The 20069-nt window shown below is 41.9% G+C and overlaps 1 protein-coding gene across 10 annotated transcripts in view; it reads right to left on the bottom strand.

Annotated features, from left to right (window-relative positions):
* The window catches only part of NHSL1 (NHS like 1), a 323641-nt gene that overhangs the window by 229936 nt on the left and 73636 nt on the right, over positions 1-20069 (bottom strand). The gene's annotated exons all lie outside the window — the stretch shown is intronic.

The raw sequence follows: 20069 nt of genomic DNA, 5'->3' as shown, positions 1-20069 counted from the left end.
AACTATGAAGCCCATCTCTTGACCACAGGCAGCCACGTATTAGATTAGACAGTGCTTTATATGTCAAGATGTTAGACTTTATTTTATAGGAAATGAGTTTTCAACCAAGGATACAACATAAAGACTTTTAGGACATTTCCTTATGGTGCAGCAGGTTAAGGATCCGACGTTGTCACTGCTGAGGCTCTGGTTACCGCTGTGGCATGGGTTCCACACCTAGCCTGGGAACTTCTGCATGCCATTGGTACAGCCAAAAAAAAAAAAAACCCCAATGTTCATCTGGGAGACAAGAGAATTTGATGAACTAAGGAATGACTGAAGAGGAAAGAAAGAGTCTTAGAAGACTACTGAAAGAGTGACTACTGAAAAATGACAAGGCGTGAGAAGGACGGTAATGGGACCTGTATATGCCTGTGATATTATGATATAAAAAAACAGATCTATTTGGTCTTTGTTCTTGCTCCTGGCAGAGAGCTTCCAGGACCTTTGGAGTTTCCAAAGTGACAGAGGTAACAAAAGTGTCTTTTGATATCCAAAGCTAACCCCTTTCAACCATTCCTGAATTTACCCTAAAGGTAGGGGCTGGAACCAACCCTGTGATTAGAAGGTTGAAACTTTCAGCTCCACCTCACTCTCCTCACTCCCAATTCATCCCCTCCCCCTAAGGAAGACAGGGGGACTGGTTAATGATGGTCCCCATTAACGGTGACCAATGATTTCATGAATCATGCCTACATAATAAAACCTCCATTAAAAACCCTAAATGGAAGTCCCCATTTGTGGCTAAGCAGAAATGAACCTGACTAGTATCCATGAGAATGCAAGTTTGATCCCTGGCCTTGCTCAGTGGGTTAGGGATGTGGCATTGCTATGAGCTGTGGTTGTAGGTCGCAGACATGGCTCGGATCCCTAGCTGCTGTGGCTGTGATATAGGTGGGTGGCTGTACCTCCGATTCGACCCCTACAAGGGAACTTCCATATGCTGCACATGTAGCCCTAAAAAGCAAAAAAAAAAAAGGCCAAAAAAAACCCCACCTAAATAACAAAATTCAGAGAGCTAATGGCTGGTGAATACATCTATGTGGCAGGAGGACGGCACCCTCCAACACCATGGGTACAGAAGCTCCTGTGCCGAGGACCCTTCCAATCTTACCCTGTGCACCTCTTCGGCTGGCTGGCCATCGCTATCCTTTATGATACCCTTTATCATAGACCAAGAAACATAAGGAAGACTTTCCCTGAATTCTGGGAGCTTATAGGCACCTGAGGAGGGGGTTGTGGAAACCCCTGATTTATAGCCTGTTGGTCAGAAATACAGGCGATGACCTGGGACTTGTCTAAGCTGTGGGTGGCATTCTTGTGGGCCTGAGTCCTTTACCCATGGGAGCTGAGCTGTTCCACATAGTTAACATCAGAATTGCTCAGTGTAAGATAAAAACCTACACATTTGGTGTCAGAAGTACTGGGAGTGGTATTCTAGTCTTGGTAGTGATATGGCAAGTCTGCAGATAACCATTCGGGGGTTTTCTCCCTTTCATCATCCCTCGGTTGAGTGCCCACTCTACCCAGAAGACATCACAGCCTTGAAAGAGAAAATCAGAGAACCAGAAGACCCAGCTTCTGTCTCTCCTCCAGGGACCTGTCAAGTTTTTCCAAATAAGGCATCTCATTTAAGAATGGTTTGAGGAATTACCATCATGGCTCAGTGGAAACAAATCTGACTAGTATCCATGAGAAGGCAGGTTTGATCCCCGGCCTCGCTCAGTGGGTTAAGGATCCGGCGTTGCCGAGATCTGTGGTGCAGGTTGGATCTGGTGTTGCTGTGACTGTGGCATAGGTGGATGGCCACAGCTCCGATTTGACCCTTTGTATCCTGGGAACCTCCATAAGCCACGGGTGTGGCCCTAAAAAAACAAAACAAACAAACAAAAAGAATGGTTCAAGGCTCACTAGGATCACTACCACAGGCTGTTAATCCAGCCCCTGTGCACAATGCTACTTTTATGGCCCTTCCAGGAACACGGTGGTCCTGTGATTCATACAACAAAATGAGAGAGATTTTACTCACAAAGAAAATGTTCACTGGTTGGCTAAGAAACGGAGGAAACAGAAAAGTCAAAGCTGATCTTGAAGTTCTGGTCTGACCGCCAGATGAATTGTGGTTTTCCCAACAGAACAGGGAAGGTGGAGGAAGTCTCAGGGGAAAGGTGCCCTGCTTGAGAAGGCAGGAAAACACACACATAAAAATGCCCAGGGGCTCTAGGCAAAGCATCAAATCTAGGTCTCTCTTAAAGCCCCACCAAAACTAGAGCCAAAAAAGACTTTAAGAAGATGGAGAAAATGGGAAAGCAGTAGCAAGAAAACCCTGGAATCTGACAAACAGAAGGGTGAACAGAACCAGACTGGTGACTCGACAAGGCCAATCCTGAAGAGCTGACCGGGGGCGGGGTGGGGTGGGGTGGGGGGGTGGAGAAGCTAAGGGACCTACACTATATATATACCACAGGGTTCTCACAGCTCAGGCAGGCACTGGTGGTAGGTAACAAGCACTGCTGGAAGTAGAGGTGAACTGATTTTCTTGGGAAGGGGAAGGGGTACAGCTGAAACGAGGAGAGGAGTGGTTGAAAATCACTTAAGTAGTCTGCACCCTACATCCCACCATCTCTCTCTCCAAGCCACTGGTGACCACACTTTACCTGCCCTGGCCAGAGACTGGAGGTTAATTCTCAGCAGAGGCTAATACTAAAGGTTTACAGTTGAGAACCTACCAAAAGCAAAGGCATTAAAAGATACAAGTGAAATGCCCAGACTCCAGCCTTCTTTCCACATAGTCTCTGGAAAGCAGAGCCAGACCTTACCCCTCCAGCTAAGAGATTAGAAGAGTTGTCTCTGGAGAATCTGACCAGCCTATGATGACCTAAAGTTACTGACAGCAGGGGTTCCCCCACAAAACCTGCCCACTCAGCTGACAAGCTCTGTCTGAACTCAGATCCTCCAGTCAGCTTTTTCATTCTCCTGTGTGTAAATGAACAGACAACCAGACAGCTCATGGAAAAAAAAAAAATGGCTAAAATAAAAAAGAGACCAAAAGAAGAAAAAACAAATGAACAAACAAAAAACACCAACTTGAAAGAAACGCTATTCACGGCGAATAAAACTAAAAACTTATTAATGTTTTCAAAGACATGAGGAGAGAATAAATCAATGAACTAAGAAAGAAACACTTAGAAGAGAAAAAAAAAAAAGAGCTCTTAGAAATTAAAAACCTTATAGCAGAAATGAAAAGCTCAATAGAAGAACTGGAAAAGAAAGAATAAGAAATATCCCAGAAAGTAAAACAAAACAGTGAAAGGGAAAAGGACAGAGAAAAGACAAAGCTTGAGGATCAGCCCAGATCTAACCTCTGAAAATATAAAGGAGAGAAAAGATTGAGAGGAAATTAAGAATTAATTCACAATTTCGTTTTCAGAACTAAAGCAAAAAATTTCCTAGATTCAAAGAGCTCCTCGAGTACCCAACAATATTAATGAAAACACACACGAACCCCAAAGGACGTCTCTGTAAAATTCCGGAACAGTGGGATTAAAGAGTTGACCCTAAAATCTTTTAGAGAGGAAAAAAAAGTTACACACGTAGGATCAGGAATCAGAAGTTACACACAAAGAATCAGGAATCAGAATGTCTTCAACACAACACTGAAAACTAAAGACTAGAACCAAAAAAGCAATGGCTTCAAAGTAGAAGTAAAAGATTTTAACCTAGAATTCCTTTCCAGCAAAACTATTAATCAAATGAAAGAGTTGACATGCAAAAAAATCTGCCTGTACTACAGTCTTTCCTGAAGCCGGGAGAGGCTGAGCTCCACCCAAATGAAGGGGTAAACCAAGAAGAAAGTATTATAAGAGAGACATCAATTGGAAGAGAGAGGAAATCTCTAGGATGACAGTGAAAGAGATCACAAACTGACAGTTGCACAGCAGACGTAGAGAAAAATCCATCCAGATTAGATTAGATCAGAAAGCTCTGAAACTTCTTCAGAAAAGATAAAATTGATGAAATTGATAGACTTCTTCAGGTAAAAAGAAGATACTGAGAGGGTACAGTTTGCAGTTAAGATTACAACACACACAGCAGAGAGGACCATCACTAATGTCAGGGAAAACAGAAGGCATAAAGGGAAGGTAATCATGTTTGATGACATGGCTCTGCTGTGAATAGTGTATGCTGTCATGACACTGTCAACAGAAGTTCCAGTGGTGGCTCACTGGTTAACAAACCCGACTAGGAACCACAAGGTTGCGGGTTCGACCCCTGGCCTCACTCAGTGGGTTAAGGATCTGGCGTTGCCGTGGGCTGTGATGTAGGTTGCAGATGTGGTTCGGATATGGTGTTGCTGTGGCTCTGGTGTAGGCTGGCAGCTATAGCTCCAATTGGACCCCTAGTCTGGGAACCTCCATATGCCACAGGTGCGGCCCTAAAAAGACAAAAGACAAAAAATAATAATAATAATACTGTCAACACTGAATGCTGAACTGAACAAAATGACAAGTGTAGAGAGGATGTGGGGGTAGGACGTATACGTGTGTGGGGGTGTTGGATGGAGGGAAGGAAAAGAGCTAAATCCTCACCTGGAGACGTGAATAGATAACAAAAAACCATGATGTCGCAAGACCAGCACACTGTTTAGAGATATGGGAGTAAACAGCTAAAAGAAGGTGAATGACTACGAATGTCCATGGGTTTTTTTCACCTGAACCGATCCCCGCTGCCCATTTCCACAGCCTAGAAGCCAGCTCGTCATCAAAGGATCTGAACCCACCATGAAGGGAATCACCCAAATCTGTACAGCAGTAAGGAAAAGTCAAAGGAGGTAGTTTAACAATCCCCTAGCAGTTGCATCCTCTTTTTTTTTTTTTTCCTTCCCCCTTTTTTTTGCTTTTGGGGCCACATGTGCGGCATACGGAGGTTCCCAGGCTAGGGGCTGAAACAGAGCTGGAGCTGCTGGTCCACACCACAGCTACAGCAATGCCAGATCCGAGCCACATCTGCAGCCTACACCACAGCTCACGGCAATGGCAGATCCTTAACCCACTGAGCAAGGCCAGGGATCAAACCCACATCCTCATGGATGCTAGTCAGATTTGTTTCCACTGAGCCACAATGGGAACTCTGCAGTTACATCCTTGAATGCTGAGGACAATACATTACCTCAAGGTGCTCTTGGCCAATAAAGAATTTTATCACTGCCTCCTCGTGATTTTCTTTGCCCTTCACAGGTATTCCTCTGACCATCCACCACTTAACAATATTTAAAAATTAAACCATTTAATTATTATCTCTAACCCAGGGAAATAAAAATCCAAAGTAGATTAACAGGATACTTCAGCTATGTCTAGGTCTCCAGTGCCACCTGAAAGGTGATATGGTCTATTTCTAATACAAAATGGTTACGACAAAAATATCAAAGGGACATCACAGGTAATTCAGAAGCCTTTCAAATTCTTCCTGAAACAGATCTTCACCATGGCTCAACTTACAGTGCTACATTATGACTCTCAAAACATGAAATATATTCCTTTTCAAGGACTTAGTATAGTAAAACTATGTCTAGATTATTCCTAGAATCTCTTCTCTATTAGCCCAAATAATTAAGAATAAACTAAATATGCCACTTTGGTTGGAATTTTGCTGTAAAAACTATATATTTCCTAATTCTGCTAAATATTAAATTTTGGCTAGTCATGTGTTTTCAATGAGAAAGCCTGAGAAATCTGCAAAGTGATTTCCCAGGAGAGACACTATTTCACTAGAAAAAAAGGATTATTGTTATTTGGTCCTGCCCCCTTAATATACACAGACATTTATGCAGCTAAGATTTAAGTCACTAGAACAGTTTCCCAGACTCAGCATTTTTTTACCTCTTCTTCTCTTTCTCTCTTCATTTTTATAGCTACAAAGGAAACTGTCAAGATTCATTTCTGGCTGCAGAGATGGGGAAGCCCAGTTCCACATAACACAATCATTGCACAGTTCTAAAAGCTCTTCATTGAATTTTTTTCAAAGTTCAAGTTAAAAAACAGAAGTTCGTTTTCACTTTAGAAATCAAACTTGAAAGAAAAATGTGACCTCCCAGAGTTTAGTTCCTTCCAAGGAACTCCCTCAAGAACATAAATTGTTAAGACATGGCCACTTGGGGAAAACATTTTCAAGTCTTGTTTGACATGCGGAGCTGCATGGGACTTGACAGGAATAATTTTTTTAACAAGCTCAAGTCTGTCTTTCTTTACATGTTCAACATGATTCAAAAACATGTACTTTACCAAAAGCTTGTTGGAGTCTATAAACTACTCAGATCCTTTTACAGAGAATGCAGAGTGAAGTGCAAAGGATCTTTAATGCTTTACATACTGTTTATTTTAAAGAACACACAAGCTTTGACCAGAATCAAATGTAAATGCATGCTCACATAAAACTGAAGTAAAAGCAAAACGAATAATTATTATTATAATAACTGGGCCTTTAAAACTGATGAAACTTCTGACCCTTATCCATTTAACTCTCCTAGAAAAAAATTTAAGAGAGGCACTAGAGGCAACCTACTTACAAACACTTGGACTTAAATGCCCGGCATACAGTTGCCAGTTGTGCCCACCCCGTTAATCTCCAGGCTGCTGGTGGTTTCACCATCCCGGACGGGGCCTGGAACTCTCAGCTTTCATGAGGACCCATGGCCAAGATCCTGCTACACAAGACCTAAAATGTGCTCAGTCCCATACACCTGGCACCCTGGAAACCACCCTATGCTCCGCTTCCAAAGCCTCCTACTCACACGTCCTGCTACACAAAATCAGAAAGCCTACCTCGGCAAAAAAGGAATTTGGAGGCTCATTTAAATCATCCATGCTACAGATGAGGCTAGGGTCACCCAGCTTAGGGAAAGGGTTGGGAGGACAGAAGAATGTGAACTTGTATCCTGGTTGTCATTTATAATCCATTTTCCCACAGCAATTTCTCACGTGATGAATAGACCCCATGGCACTATAGGTCTGCGTATCTATATTTCAGGGTGAACAGGCTCGGGAGGGGGCGGGGGTGCCCTGTGCCTGATCCTGCTTCGGAAATACAGTTAATAAGAGGAAATATATTACAAGTTCAAAACAACTTACAAATGAACTTTTGTAACTTGACAGGTTTCTAAATTAGAGATCCCATGTGTAATAATACCAACTCACTGGAAGGCAACAAACCAAAATACCTAACTTGATTTTATCTGCTCTTAGTTTGAAAAGAGGAAAATGACATCAAAACACACTCACATCAAAATGTAATTAAAACACCATTTTTAGAGAACATGCTGAATAAAGTTAATTCAATATTCTAGACCTTCAGAACTGAATTATCATGATATCAAAAACAATGATCCTTAAGTCCCACAATTAACCCCCTTATCAAACCTAACTACCAGCTCTCTAGAAAACTCAATTAATTAGAACACAAGCACATTCATTATGAAACTTGTACTCTATTAGAGTCCAATCAAATAAGTAAGTGCAATCCTTTATTCCAATGTCTTAAATTCTGGAATACACTCAGAAAAAAGTAATAAAAAGTTTTTAAAAATATATCGATCACCAGTCCATGGTACCTATCAACTAATATTTATTATTTGTTATGGGCTAGGCACTGTTCTATAGATCTCATTTTATCCGCACATAAACAATTAACACAATGCCCATTTTACCAAAGGAAAAACATAAGCAAGGAGACGTTAACTGATTTATTCAAGGTCATACAGCCTATCTCTTTACTATGCTTTGCAGCCACTATCAAACTGCTTCAATTATCTCTGACCCCTCTAAATTACAGTAGACTATACTGTATCGGATAGATTACATAAATAAGAAAGTAACCAACTGAAAAGCTGAATTATATTGGGTAAAAGCAAAATAAGATCCCACTGCCAGCAACAGAACACCATCTACTAGATATAGTCCTGCTTGTGTGTTGTTCTCATGTTTATTCAAACGTGTACATCCCATCCACGAGTAAAATCTCCCATGGCCGCCTCAAGTTTTCCTAGTCACGTTTTTTAGGAGGCACTCACTAAACTATCGAAATGGGGATTTTACGTAATCAGTATTTAGAAAGAATAATCCTCTCCCCTCGGATTTTGTTTAGAAAGTGTGTCCCTACCCTGTGATTGTGGTGAGTCACCTCCCTGCTCTCTAGATGCTGTTTAAAGTGCCTGGGAAAGGGAAAATCAGAGAGGCTGCCCTTGGCCCTGAGGAGGATGGACAGGCCTAGGAGGCAGGTTATTCATCTCCAAATAGTGAAGGCCAGCTAGCAAGTGTTTGGCCAAAACACAGATTGGCAGGATTCGAAGATGCTTAGTTGTATGGTAATGAAGCATGCTTCAGACCCAAAGTGCCCTGGACCAAAGGCAGAAGCTCTGTAAACAACCTTCTGGGAATGCAGTATTGTTGGCCCCAGTCCCTGCCCAAGCACAGCACAGGCTACAGGTCTCCGAGGAGAGTCACTCCTCTGGCCCTAGGCCAGCAGATCCTGCAGAGGGCGGTTCTCAAACTCCAGCATCAGAACCACCTGGAAGGCTGTTAACAGCAGACTGCTGAGCCCACCCACACTGATTCTGATTTAGTAGGTCTGGGGTGGGGCCAAGATTTTGCATTTCTAGCAAGTTCCCAGGAGATGCTGATGCTGCTGGCCCAGGGAATCACACTCTGAGAACTGCTGATTTAAGTTAATGATTATGGGACCCAATTCTCAAGGCCGCAGCTGCCAGCAAACAGCGCGTGGTGAAAGGTATTTTCCAATAGTACAGGTAAACGTGGAGTTCCCATCATGGCTCAGTGGTTAACAAACCCGAGCAGTATTCATGAGGACACGGGTTCGATCCCTGGCCACGCTCATTGGGTTAAGGATCCGGCATTGCCATGAGTTGTGGTTTAGCCCGGATCCCGCGTCACTGGCTGTGGTGTAGGCCAGTGGCTGTAGCTCTGACTCGACCCCCTAGCCTGGGAACCTCCAAACGCCGAGGGTGCAGCCCTAAAAAAAAAAAAAAAAAAAAAAAAGACAAAGACAAAAATACAGGTAAACGTGCTAAAGATAAATGTGCTAGAGAGTGGAGAATCAACCAGCTAGTCTCAGCACTGCTTCTTCTCCTTCACAAGTAAACTAAGCCATTTCCCTGAGGTATAAGCTTGAGATAGCATATTATAGTGTCACCATACTTAAAGATAGCAAGCTCTGAGACAGAAGGAAAGGAGAGCATCTGCCCCTCTAACATAGCACTAGATCAAAAGAAGCCAGAAATTGAATTTGTTCTTATATTACCTCTCTTCTGACACTGAGCATGAATGTCTGGCAGAGGAAAAGAGGCCAGAAGATGGGAAGCATTAACAAAATGACTTTGTATTTGGAGACTAGAGTACCTTTCATCAGTGAAGTTCAAAGAACTAAACTTCATTACTTCTCTACAGATTCACCACAGCACTGTCACCTGGGCTGCTAATTCACCTCCACAGAGCACACCACTGAGCTAGTGGCACAATGACTGAAAATAACCAGAATAAAACAGAAAAGACTTATCACCCCCTAGCCAAATTCAGCAAATTTTTCAATGTTAAAGTGAACTTAAAAAGTTCATAAAAATTTACTAAAAGTACTCAAATAAAATGTTTGAACACATCACTCACCTCAACAAGCACTTCTCAGATCTGTGACCTAGGGTAAATTGCTTTACCTCTCTGTGCTGCTCAGTAAAATCAGTAAAGCGGGGGTCGAAAATGTCTCTCTCCACAGTTTTTTATGAGGATTAATGAAATGGGCCCATAGTAAGTATCCTACAAATATTAGCTACAAATGTTATCCCATAAATGTTACCGTAAATACTTATTATTAAACAGACCTTGCAATTTGCAAGCAATATATTTAGACTATGTGAAGAACACTAATGGCACTCAAAGACACGTCTCCCACCCACTTCACACCTTCATCCCCTGCCACCACTGTCATGCATGAATTTACCCTGTCTCTATTTTTCCATAGACTTAATTTTTTAACTAAGCCAATCAACATCTGCAACAAAAAGAACTAGGTTAATCCTCCCCTTCCCCCAAAACAAGAAAGGCAGTTGCAAGAGATAGTTGGCAGACCTTTGTTTGTAAATCTTGCTGAGCTAAATCTAAACAGACCCCATATGTTGCCAAGACCAGGCACCCGCCAAGGTGAGAAATCTCGAGACAGATGTCTAACTGCCATTTTGGTGAAGGGAAAAGGGAAAAGTTTATTTGTTTTTTAAGAGAAAAAGAGAAATGTAACTGCAGAGGAAAAACAGCAACATAATATTTATTAGTACAACAGGAATGCTGCCCAACTAAAGAACCAATAAAGAAGGCAGGAGACAATTATCTTTTGACTCAAAGATCTGTTTGCTGTAAAGATACAGAGAACTGTCATTGCGGGCAAGCATCTTAGACATAAGATACGCTGGATTTTTCCAGCAGACAGGGTAACAGCAAAGTCTTAGCAATCCATTGGACTGATGGACAGAACTCCAACCATCATTCCCTAGACATGGCTCATGAGTGCAATTGACAGGCTCACAAATAATTAAACACAGAGAGACACGGAGAAGAAATCCTAGGAAGCACGAGGAGATTTAAAAAAAAAAAAAAAAAAAAATCCTGCCTGCTTGATAACTCTTGTGTGAACACTCAGGCCCCTGGGAACATCATAAGGACTTGACTTGGGAGGCAAAGCAAAGTAGAAGCTTGTCAGAAAGGTACACCCAACACTTCTGTTTAAAATAGCCTCTGGGAGTTCCTGTTGTGGCTCAGTGGAAACGATTCTGACTAGCATCCATGAGGACACAGGTTCGATCCCTGGCCTCACTCACTGGGTTAAGCACCCAGCATTGCCGTGAGCTGTGGTGTAGGTTGCAGATGAGGCTTGGATCCTGTGTTGCTGTGGCTGTGATGTAGGCCAGCAGCTACAGCTCCAATTCGACCCCTAGCCTGGAAACCTCCATGTGCCACAGATTCAGTCCTAAAAAGACAAAAAATAAAACAGCCTCTGGATGTCAAAGTCTGGCGGGGGGGAGTTCTCACAACAGAAGCTAGGTTTTAGAAGAGGAGAATGAAGAATTATATACAGAGATCGATGCCTCCCGTCCTGTTAAAAACACTGTACTTATAGATAGGGCCATACATATATATGAGCAAAAAAAAAAAAAACCAAAAAACAAAAACCAGGAAACGGACAGTATCTAGGTTGTGATTCTTTTTCTTCATTTTTTAAATTTTTTTTCTTCATTATAGTCTCTATAATTTCACAGGTTTGACACATATGATGAATACACATTAATTTTATAGTTAGAACTATTTGATGACATACTTTGTAAGACTGAAAGCTTTTTAATGTACTTTTATTGACACAAAACTACACAGTAGGCTATGTAATGCCATGATTAAGTTTCTGAGTCGACACTCATGAATAATGCTTTAGTTAGTCATTTCTATATTGATTCAGAACCAACCTTTGGTCTTAACCAGATCAACAACCTGGAAAAAAATTACTCAAATGCCCACAGTTGTTTCACTCAAATGTCTGTGAGGGTGACTCTATACGATACTCTGCAAAGTAGTTAAAACGAACCCAATGAAATTCAAATACCAAGCACATCTCCTGATCAAATGCATTTATTTAGCTAATGACAAGTCACTATCTCAGAGAAAAACATTCCACACTAAAATTCAAACACAGCCCCATATCAGTAATAGTCTCCCCCCAGGTCAGGAAGTAGTTCACACTCAGCATGCAGGATACCAGATTAATAAGCAGAAAATGCTTTTTAACGTTTTCAATGTTAATTAATTGTTAATTAATCTTACTTTTCCCAAATCAACTGCATTCTCTGACCCACCCCAAAAAGTTAACTGATTTCAAATAAAAAAGAAACCGGTTTCAAATGCATACGGAAAAATAATGAAAATTAATTACTTTTGATCATATATGTGAATAAAGAAAGGCAATAACAAAAATTACATATATAGCAAATGGAAAGAAAATAACATAAATTCGTATTTTTATGTCTGCATGAAGAAATTCTGGAAGAATACAGAGAAACTAGGGGAGTTCCCATAGTGGCTCAGTGGAAACAAATCTGACTAGCATCCATGAGGATGCAGTGGCCTCGTTCAGTGGGTTAAGGATCTGGCGTTGCTATGAGCTGTGGTGTAGGTCACACATGGCTCCGATCTGACGTTGCTTGTGGCTGTGGAGTAGGCTGGCAGCTACAGCTTTAATTCAACCCCTAGCCCGGGACCTCCATATGCTGTGGGTGTGGCCCTAAAAAGCAAAAAGAAAAAGAAAAAAAGAAAAAAGAATACAGAGAAACATTAAAGTGGTTATTCTAGTGGAGGGAGGGGAGTATAAAGCAGATAGGGGACAGAAGCAGGAGTGACACTTTTCAGTGCATAACTTTATATATTTTTAACAACAATCTAAATGTACTGCCTAGCCAGTAAATTAAATGAAAAGTTATGCTAAGATTATTTGGGCTACATCATGATTTTGCACCAACCCTAGCCTGCATATAATGTAAAGAATTCCAGCTATGGAGGCAGGAGTTGCCACCAGCTAGTTAAGTACAGCTGGAACATCCTGAGAGATGCAGGGCAGCACCCTTGTCTAGAAGCACCCAGACCATCAGCTGGGACCCAACAGCCCAACGGTAGTTCTCAGATGCCAGCATAAGCAGCCATAAGGTATTCACAGCATCGCCCCTGATTAACTCAATTTCCTTTGCTACACATCGTGCTCTCTGAGCCCTCAGAACATTTTATCAGATGTCTAAAATGGCCATACAGAAAGCCCCCATTGTATTTTACCACGTGTTATTGCAACTTTAATTAGCCAGTGACTACACAGTCTTCCACACAATACTTTCCCAGCTTTTAATCAAAAGGGGGTAAAAAGTAAAGAACAACAGAGGGTTTCCCTGCAGGAATAACCTAAAACAGTTGTTTGTCCTCCCAAAGCAAGACAATGCTTTTCCATGTGAGGAGCAATTTCTTATGAAAATTAAGTGAAAATCATCAGATGAGTAAGTGAAAATAAAAGAATACTGACAAGAGAAAATATCCACCGTCCCATAGGAAAAAAAAAAAAAAAAAATCTTATTCCAGAAGGATTTACGTTTATGTTTTAGACAAAATATGCCATAAACACTTAAAATGAGTCTTTTACATGTGTAGGAATGCCACAGTCCCACAAACTTATGGGCAGGTGTTATAGGTTCGCTTCCAAAAATCCAATTTCAACCAGTAATTTGTAATTCAGAACAGATTTTTCTCCTAGAAATAATGTTATCAATAATGGTTAGTGCTACTCCTTCATAGTCACTTACATATCGAATCACTGACGTGACACAGTAAAGAACCTGAAGAAGGACCCTGTCCCCCTTGTCCCCGTCACAGCTCAGCACCAGCAGAAAAACTGAAGATGCACACTTTCTGAATGGAGGGCTACCCCACCTTCTTCAATGGACCAGACTCCTCCCACACAACACAGACTGGTGTTTCCAAAACTGGGTTAAGCAGCATCACCTGGGGGTACTTGGCAGCCTGGCGTGTTCCTGGCCTCACCCCAGACCTGCTGATTCAGAATCTCCAGAATCTCCGGGAATCTGTTTTTAAACAGGGCCAGGGTGCAGCTGATGATTCAGAAAGTGTGGGAAACACGAGATGAAGGAAAGAGTGCTACTGACTGCTCTGCGCCCAGGATGCCCAGGGGAGGTCCAGGTCTGAGCAGGGGCCCTCAGGCTCTGAGTGTGGCTGTGAAGTCACGTAGGAGCCGGGCTTAGGCTCTGACAGCGCCGGGTGGCTGAGGGAAAGGGGACGCTTTCAGGGCTAGGACCCTCGTGGGAGCTGAGCAGGGTCTGCACTTTCTACAGAGAGAGGGGAGGTCTTGGAGGAGAAGTGGGCTCTGCATAAAGGCCCCAAAGGGCTCACTCCCCCACCCCAACCCTGGAAGCCAAACCCCTGTGAAGCCCAAAGAAACCACCACCCTTCACACATTCCCATCAGGAACTACATGCACTTGAAGATCCTGGGCAGAACCTTCTGGTTTTCAAAGGGGCAGTATCTCTGTGTTTATCTCTGCCACGAGCTTCATCTTCTGGGCTTCAGCAAGCAGCCAAGACAAACTGGGCCACCTGGAGTAGGAGAGGGACACCCGTGTATACGCGGACCCCAACTCTGCCATCACTGTCATCAAAGCCCCAACAGCAAAGGTTAGATACACGTGTGCGCTGTACCAGGCACCGAGCTAAGGACTTCAGAGGCACTTCTCAAATTTCTTGGCCATCTGCTAGTAGTTTGAGAGGTTTCAAAACAAAAAGAGAAGGAAAAAAGAGAAGACCAAAAGAGTTAGGGTTTTTTCTTTTTTTTTTTTCCCCTCAGCTATTTGACAGGCTTTTGCAATACCTCTTGGCATCAATTTTCCTCATCCGATACAGAATGTCATGATTTGGGGCGAGATGGTACCACAAAATGGTTAGTCAGGCTCTGGACACAAGTCTGCCTGGGTTCAAACCCCAGCTCCGTCGCTTACTAGCTCCATTGCCAATGTGGCAAATTACTTGTGCCTTAGCTGCATGATCTGTCCAACAGGAATAATAACAGTACCCACCTCATGGAGCTGTTGGACAAGGTCTGGCCTGTGGCCTTTGACATTAACTATCCTCATTATCAGGCAAAACAAAACCACCAAAAAGTCCAATACCAGGAACCGGAATTGTGCTGCTGCCTAGCTACTGCTATCACTACTGTCTTGTTTTTCCTTTTTTTTTTTTTTTTTTTTTTTTTGCTTTTTTTGTTAGAGTGATGCTACATGCTTTCACAGATATGTGATTTCATTCACAAGGAAAAGAACCAAGGCTGGGACCTCCAGAAGCACCCTCATTCAAAACCAGAAACTCCATCCCTTTTGCTACCTTTGTCTAAAATGCTACTAAGGCGGCATTTCTAAGAAGTGCAGACCATAAGTGTAACGGGTGAAAGCAAGATGGCCATCAGCACCATCTGTTGACTTTGAACTTCAAATCTTGCAAAATTAATTCATTCCAGGATATAAACCAATTTGAGGAGACACAGAGTTAAATAATTTACTAGGTGCTAGTGAGAGGCAAACCATTTTATTTTATACTTGAAACGTGATTTTTAAAAGATTTCAAAATGATAACCAGAGGAAAACACTGTTATTTTTCTTTTTCTTTTTTTTTCTTTTTTTTTTTTTTTCGGTCTTTCTAGGGCTGCACCTGCAACCTACACCAGGGCGGCATATGGAGGTTCCCAGGCTAGGGGTCTAATCGGAGCTGTAGACGCTGGCCTACGCCAGAGCCACAGCAACGCCAGATCCAAGCAGCATCTGCAACCTACCTCAGCTCACGGTAACACCGGATTCTTAACCCACTGAGTAAGGCCAGGGATGGAATCGAAACCTCATGGTTCTTAGTCGGACTCGTTAACCACTGAGCCATAACGGGAACTCCTGTTATTTTTCTGTTTCTAAATTTCCTACCAAATTATTAAGACTCTCAAAGATGTTTCTCTCATCATGTAAGTTTTTTTCATTTGCTAGTCCTAATCCTAAAACGACAGGTGAAATTTTAATATTGGCTATTCCTCTAACACAGAGGAAAATTAGATAATTACTAAATACATCATTTCAACCTAAACGTAGGTAGCTTTTTAAACCAAGTAATTACACTTTCAATACCCAGGAGTCAGAGTAGATTGATGTTTTGGCTCGAGCAATATATGCTCATACTTTTTCAAAAATAACTCTATTTTTTTAGAAATCTAACATATGGCAAATGCATTTAAGCAACAATTTTCCTTCCGTAATGATGTTAGCAATTTGCAAAGATGAAGTGGAAGCTAGGACTGTGGGCAGGGTATACATAAATTTGAAACAAGTACCTGCCTGATCTGTTTGGAAAATGACTAACCCCTCAAGACTGAAGCTCCATGCATTCCATGTGGGTAAAACAGGAGTTGAAAGTGTCCATACGGTCCTAAAAAAGTGTACTTCAGATGCAAAGTTTTTTTTAATCCCTAACCATAAGAATCAAAGAGAAATTATTGATCAAAGTTGTATTTACAAGGTTATCTGAGATATTACTGTTATCAAACAGTAACCCCTCATTGGAATCACAAATCATCAAAATCAGAAAGGCCCCTAGGGGTTAATTTAGTCAAAGTCTCTCTTTTACAGGGGAGGAAATCAGATGAGGAAACTAAGGCCTGGAGCTTTGGAATAAATTGCTACAAATCTATGTCAGAAATGGCAGAGGTTAACCCAGATCCCAGCCTCCCAATTTACAATCTAATGAGCTTTCCAGTCAATTTCAATGCTCCTCCCAGGGCTCTAGGAACACAGTGGGGCACTTGTTAAACAGAAGGAGACTCTGCCTCAACTGCTTTGGAAGGGTCTGGGTATCTGTAACTTTAAGGAGAGTTGCAGGCAGTTCTTAAGGTCAGACAAGTATGGAAACACCGTTTCTTCTCACACCTCCTCCTTAACCTCAGGGGCAACCTGGCTGCTCTGCTGTAAGTTTCTATTAATACATTTAGGGACCATCCAGGGATCAGAAGTGGGTGGAGACATATATTTATCTAACTTATTTTTTTTAACTCTGTGTCTCCTCAAATTGGTTTATATCCTGGAATGAATAATTTCCACACCAACATCCTCCCTAGTATGTGGTATGTTTCAGTGAAAGCAAGTCTAATGCCAATTTCACCAGAAATACAAACATTTATCAGCAGGCAGGAACAAAAACAATCATTCAAACTGTTCTGGAAAGTGCAGTGAAGTCTCTGTCTTCCCAACTCTGACAAGCACCCTGCCTAAAAGGTTCATTCTGAAGAAGCAAAGATATCTGACCTCAGGACCAGCCAACCCTCTGGTTGGGTCTGGGGTTACTGGTTGTTGTGAGAACAACAGAGCCTGACACCTAAAGACCCTACCTAATACAGACACTACAAACCCATACCTTTACACAAAAAAATAGCGCCCAATCTTTCTGGCAACCAGCTATCTGAAACACCATTTATCTCATCTATAAAGATTGTATGCACAGGCTGAGCGCCACACCAACTCCATGGAAGCAGAGTTAACAACATACACTAAGGCGTGAATGGTGCCCCTTATGGTTGTGCAACACAACAAACCTCCCTGAACTGAGAACACTTCTAGAATCTAAGGGGAAGAGAAATCTGCTTTTCTGGAACTAAGAAAAAAAAGCCAGCGAATCATCTTTTTTAGCATCCTATTTCCACAATTACATTTCAGTCACTCAGGAAGTATTTTGAAGGTGAAGTTTGGGACGAGAAATCGGAAGGCTCAGTGTCTGTCTCAGGATACCTCTTACTGGTTCCAGAACTTCCACTCCTTTGTCCATAAAACGGATATAATACAACCTGGTCTTCCTACTTCACAAAGCTTTGAATCAAATAATGAATGTGAAAAACATTCTTTCAATTAGAAAAGTGCCATATAATACAGTGTTATTATTAATTATAACAAGAAATAAATCACACCGGATTTAAACATAAAACAGGGCTGTTAGGCTGAGTGTCTACTGATTTCTGCATAGCAAAGTCCATTTTGATTGTTTTTGACTACTTACAGAGTGGAGATCTAACTACCCACATTTCTGGCCCCCTCACTATTTTCAACGGGAACTTATTTTGTCAGCAAAAATTAATGAAGTTTGACTTTTATAGGAAGCATACTGGTGGTTAAGCTCACAACCTTAGAGAGGTAGAAAGTTTATTTTCTTGTCTGTTTTTAAAGTAATTGTCTTATTCATGTAGATTTGCAGCAGTCAGCTCAGCAGGCCCTCCTGAAGGTTTCTGAAGTTATTCTTCCTGACACAGACCACTAAGAAACTAAATACTAGTTTGGTTCAAATATTGATTGAGCTCTCGCATTTCCAGCCACTGTTTTAAACTTTGGAGGAAGAGCCATCCTTGACCCCAGCAGCTCGCTATCTAGCCAGGGGAGCAGAAATGAACAGAGGATTAGAAATCAATAGCCTACATTGGTAAACGCAACGGTGGAGGTACAGAACAGATGCCCATACTAGATGCCAGGAGGGCCCTCCCTCCAATTTGGGGGTGGCAGGGAAACCATCAGGGTAGTCTTTAAGGATAAGCAGGAGGAAAAGAGTAATGTATGTTCTCCCCCATTATGACAAAAATTATTTTGGATGACTACCTAGGAGATTTTGAGGAATGGCAAACTCCATGAAATATTTCTCAGAATCATTGAGGGTGGGCTGACCCAAAGGACGAAAATGCTGTTTCTGTGTTGGAAAGATAAAGCGTATTCGTTTTCTAAACAGCTCCACTCACACCCTTGATTATGGCAGAGACCCACCAGGCACACTCTGCCACTGCACTCACTCCACCTTCTGAACTGCTCAGCTCTGCTACTTGCTCCTTGGGAGACTCACTAAAAGGTTTATCTGCCAAGAAGGATGAAATTACGGGTCATCGTTATCCTTGGTACTGTTTATGGAATGTACCTCAACTTTGTTGCCCAATCCCGTGTGACCCTAAGAGGGCAGTGGGACAGCTGGAGAGCCAATCAGAAGGTGTGGGCTCCAGGCCCCACTGCTTAAACTGGGGTGAATCACTAAAATTCTCTTGGACTCCTCTCGTGTTAAGAGCTAAGGAAATAGATGGCCTTTACCGTCAGTTTCAAGTCTAAAAGTCTAGGCATCCGCTCTAACGGGACATGGTATTCTTCAGACCTGCCTAAAAAGAGCCCCCAGTGACTTCAAAAGGTAGTTTTTACGCAAGAATATGGACATTACAGGAGAACAGGACATTTTATAAAAAGAATCCTAACACAGTCTAAGTAAGAGGAATGCATAAGGTGTTTCATTGCTTTGTAGCATATAAAAAAGTTAAGCGTGTGAGGGAGAAAAACCACAAAAACCCATGTCTTTAGAGTTCAGCTTTCTTCTTTACATGGATACTTCTACTCTCAGACATAATTATATTCAATAAAAGCCTTCCTTCTCCATCATAAAAAAACAAAATGATGAGCCAGGTTTTCCAGTAGGAAATCAAAGCCAAAAATTCGAAGAAACTTGTGAAAGGTTTTGAAAAGATTTAATTCGGTCACTAAATAGAACCACCTAATTAATTCAGGGAATTTGGGGGATTTCGGTTGCAAACCTGAGCTCCGGGTACATGTGTACGCAAAGACAGAAAAGTGATATGTTTAAATGTAAAAAAAGAGCTGCAAAAAGAGTTCTCGACCTTCAGGGAGTTTTTCTTTGTCTTTCAGTTCCCACAATGGATCAGTTCACCTGACAGATCCGCCTCATCACAGCGTTCCTCAAGGGCGAAACTCTCCTTCCCCTACACAGACACTACACAGAAAAGGCACACAAGCAACTAGTGATTAGTGAGATGACCATGACATTCCACTATGAAAGTACATCCTGATGCATGAGATCATTATTCACATTAAGTAGATATATTCTGCTTATGTCCAACAACTTTATGAGACCGCTTGGATTTTCTTTTCCCCTCTGTGACTATTTTGGGGGGCGGGGAGTGGGAGGAACTCTCCCGGCTTGAGAACTGCCCACAATTTATAAGGATGTGCTGACAGCAATATCAAAGAGATGTACTGTAAAATGTAAAACCATCATATGGTATTTTCACAACTTGGAGAAAGATGTATTATAGCAAACAATCTCACTGGTATTAAAGTGCTAAAAACTTGAACTCTTCCAGTTGTGAGGTAATAAAATATAGCTAAGCTTTCCTAGCAAAGAGCGGGGAAAAACTGAAAACCAGCTACTCAAGATTGCATACGGAGCGATGCTAAGGAGAGAAAGAATTTCATCCAGAGCTGCTGAAATCCAGGCGTGTGTTACACCACCATCTCCCCTCCAGCCTGCAATCCATCAACCATCTCCACCTTACTCTTCACACTTAAGATTATGATCAAGTCTATGTACTAAA

Source organism: Sus scrofa, chromosome 1 (assembly GCF_054392235.1).
Source record: "Sus scrofa isolate SSC_HxYL_T2T_F1_AM1 chromosome 1, Sscrofa_HxYL_maternal_Yorkshire_Landrace_v2.0, whole genome shotgun sequence".
NCBI lineage: Eukaryota > Metazoa > Chordata > Mammalia > Artiodactyla > Suidae > Sus > Sus scrofa.
The sequence above is the reverse complement of the archived record's forward strand: the minus strand, read 5'-3'. Positions and strand labels throughout refer to the sequence as shown.